This window comes from Octopus bimaculoides, chromosome 6 (assembly GCF_001194135.2).
Source record: "Octopus bimaculoides isolate UCB-OBI-ISO-001 chromosome 6, ASM119413v2, whole genome shotgun sequence".
Taxonomy (NCBI): Eukaryota; Metazoa; Mollusca; class Cephalopoda; order Octopoda; family Octopodidae; genus Octopus; species Octopus bimaculoides.
The window spans coordinates 53,097,099-53,101,408 of NC_068986.1; positions in this window are offsets into that span (position 1 = coordinate 53,097,099).

A 4,310-nucleotide genomic window follows, 5' to 3' on the forward strand; every position below is an offset into this window, starting at 1 on the left:
AGAATATATACATTTATATAAATGCATATATTCTTTAAATATATAGTTGCTTATATACAATCTTTATATATATATATATATATATATATATATACATGCATGCATATATACATACATATATTCTTTATATATATGTGTGTGTGTGCGTGAGTGTGCTTGTATGTATGTATGTATGAATATATATATGTGCGTATGTATCTATTTCTCCCTGTATGTATATATTTACTTACAGACATTTTTATATTCTTATTGTTTCTGTCTGTATGTGTGTGTCTGCCTCTCGTCTATCTACTTATCTACCTGTCTGCCCATCTGCCTATCTACCTGCCTACCTGTCTGCCTATATACCTACCTGTCTAACATTATACACACCTTACCTGCCTGCCACACAAAAATACTACTTTATATGCCTAAGGAGTTTGCTACTGACTGCTTCAAGGATCTACGTACTATTCAAGGCCATTTTTATGTTTTGTTAACCGCTAAGCATCACAGCATACGTACATACAGACCGAGGAAAATGCTTAGCAGCATTTCGTCCGTCTCTACGTTCTGAGTTCAAATTCAGCCGAGGTCGACTTTACAAAGGTCGATAAATTAAGTACCAGTCAAACACTGGGGTCGTTTTAATCGGCTAGTCTCCTCCCACCAAATTTCAGACCTTATGCCTATAGAGTAAAGATTATTATTATTATTATTGAGTGAGAAAGCAGTGCGTACCATGAAAGTGGCACTGGGGTAAAATACACCAAGCCCAGTATACCAATCATGACTACCCGTCTGATAAGGGTACACTAAGCACATGCATCACAACCATATGTGCGTGACATGGTGATCTCATATCAAGATAAACAGCGCGTGACCTCGCAGGTGGGGCCCAGCTAGAATTTTTTTCAGGTCGAGTAGCCCATCCCGCTCAAAAGGTCACTGAATAAGGTTTGTTTAAGGATGCTGAATGAAACACCCATGTTTCTAGAGGTAAATTATTCAAACTCCAAAGAATTCCTCTCAATACAGGGCTATGATACTATGCTCCCCCACTACTTCTGCTCGTGATCAGAGAAGCGCATATCGTCAGCCACCAAAGAACATGCTCAACTGGTTAAGGTCAAAGAACTGACAAACAAATATGTGGTATTGAGCAGAATATTTGCTGTAGTCCATCTTTTACACCAAGACAAAATATGAACATGATAACATGTTGTTGCTGCTGCTGTTGTTATTATCATTATTATTATTATTATTATTATTATTATTATTATTATTATTATTATTATTATTATTGCTGTTGCTGTTGTTGTTGTTGTTGTTATTATTAATATTATTATTATCATTATTAATATTATTATTATTATTATTATTATTATTTTTATTATTATTATTATTTCATTCTACTTCTCAGAGCTCTCGATTTCACTTGCTTCCGATTAATTCTGTGGGAGTGTACAGCAGCCTGTTGTCAAAGGTCTCACAGGGTCTCTTTCGAAAATACTTAACGTTCAGTTACTAATCTCAAGATCTTCACTCTTTCCAATACAGCAGTTTTTCTGGGTACGTTCTATCTTCATATCAGCCCCACTTGTTAATGCCCCCAGTGCCCCTACATTTACTGGGATGAGAGTTACTCTCTTCATTGCCCACATACGTGCAATTTCATCTTTAGTAGCTTGTACCTTTCAGTCTTTTCCAGTTCTTTGTCACCCACTCGTGTATCCTCAAATACAGCAAAATCTATGATCATGGTCTCCTTCTCTGCTCTCGGATCATCAACCACTGAATCACACTGTATTGTAGACTCCCACATGATCTTTGACGCCTTCAGCTCACTCACGATACGTGAGATGGTTTCGTTTTTGCTGTCACACATCATGCAAAGGGGCGAGTCACAACTCATATCTCTTTGGAACTTGGTGTAATTATTTCTGAGCTTTTTACTGGGCGCTCCATATCGATACTTCAGTGAATCCTTTCAGATCATTTTTCCTTCAGGTGTTATTCTTTCTGTTCCATTTTTTTTTTTAGTGGTATTGCCCACGCATCGTTTCATTTTCCAGTTGTTAAATCTTTATTCTCCATCTTGTTTCTTAAATGCATGAGCCTGTAGACTAAAAAACAAGAAGTGGGTGAGCGCGGATACCTTTTGTGATAAGAGTAATCCTGGATCTGTAGGGTTCTTCGACTGGCTCTAGTTGGAGGTTCTCATATATCAGAAGGACTGTATTATTCATGTGCTCCTATACTTTGTATGCACTGTAAACTTTTATCTCATTTCATTGCCTTTCCCTTTCTTTCCTCTTATCTTTTATGCAAATCCTCCACACAAACTGTAGACTCTCATTGTGATATACCCCTGATTATGCCCCTGTCGCAAAATAAGAAATCATTATTATTGATGTTGTAGTTTCCTTTGTCCGTAAGCTGACCAGCTTTGTGATAGCAGCCAATGTGGTGAAACTGAAAGCTCGATCAATAGCACGACAACAGTCAATGTCCTTGTTTCGAGTCCTTGTTTCGACTCGAGATCATTTTTGATGGGGAAACTCAGCTAGTCAAAGGCATTTCATTTACGACCATCTAATCTATTTCTCCCATGTGTACGTTATACAGTGTACGTTACCCAGAATGTTCTCTTAGAAGTCGATGGGATGCTATTTGACTGAGATTTAACTGCTATTTCTAGTAATTCCAGCGACCAGTCACCGAATTGGTTTCTTCAATGTTGTTGACGCTTGCGGCGACGACATAATAACTCATTTTGATAAAGACACCAAATAAGTGAACTACTACGAAAATGTAGCTTCTAGTAGTAGTAGTAGTAGTAGCAGATGTTGTTACTATTCATTTTGTTGCACTTCATTCAGTCACTCCATTTTTTTTACTTCCTTTTATTCTTAAAAATTTGAGGCTTTATTTAGTTCTCTATAGAATAGCTAAAACTATCTATCGACTAAATAATAATTTTCTATACACATTTCATACATTTAAATATATATTTTTACGTAAACATCTCTAGGTATATTATTATCTTTATACATTGACAATATGATAATGTGCTGAGATCCACCCAAAATGTATAATTCCCAATTACTTCCACTCCTTGTGTTGCTATGTGTTTATAGTTGCGTGTATACACACACTCACACACACACATACACACACACACATACATACACACATACACACACACATATACACACACATACACACACAGGCACGTGCACACACATACACATATAGATGCACATATATATGTATGAATGTATAAATGTATGTATATGTATGTTTATATGAACATATATACAAATACATACATACAGACGTGTGCGTGTGTGTGTGTGTGTTATCGATCGCACATGCTCATTGCGTCTTGCTTTTTCGCCGGTTTGCTGTAGCAAAGCGCTCTGAAGACGACTCCCTCATAGCCTAGGTGTTAAAATACCTGAAAGTCATATGGAGGAGACTGGAGGCGAGTTGTCTCACCTGTCTATGACTTTCAGTTGTTCTAACACACAGTATTATGAGGGAGTCGTCCTCAGAACGCTGTACCGCACAGTGTAGTCCATCATCACAAGAAACCTCCCACCACCACCACCTATATCCATGAATTTGATAGTCACATTGTGTAGCAGAAGTATAATTGGAGATTTGTATCACGACAATGGAATGCTGATATTATCATTATCATTGAAACAAAATCTAATAAGAGCAAACTTCCTCAACCATACGCTATATCTAAATGGTTCTCTATAGTATCATTTACATTATCTCCACAAACAATCCAACCACCCAAGGAATATCGCTGTTAGTGTGTTTTTGTGTGTGTGTGTGTGTATGTGTGTATTGCTTTTGTATGTAGTTTTCAAGAATTTTTATGTGAACTCTTGTGCACGAACTAATATTGTTGTACTACAGAAGAGTCATACAGCAAGTAAGTAGACGCAATACTTCAGTCTTGGTTTTATTCTTGATAAATTCGAGATAACAATAATTTTTGCCACACTACTATAATGTTTTCAATGATTTCAAATTCTGATTACCACGTGTATGACAACTAATCAAAGATCATCTATATGTTATCATACATGTGTATATGATCGAGTTACTATTTTGCTTTGTTCGTGGGGAGAACAGTGGTCTATTTGACTATGACGTTATTACAGCAAATAATTTGCACTCAATTTGAATCATAACAGTTGTTACATTCAACTCTACTATCCAGTATTGCGTATTTTCGTCCCTTGTATATGTTAAACACATATCTATTAATATCTGTTATAAAACATACATATACATATATATATATATATATA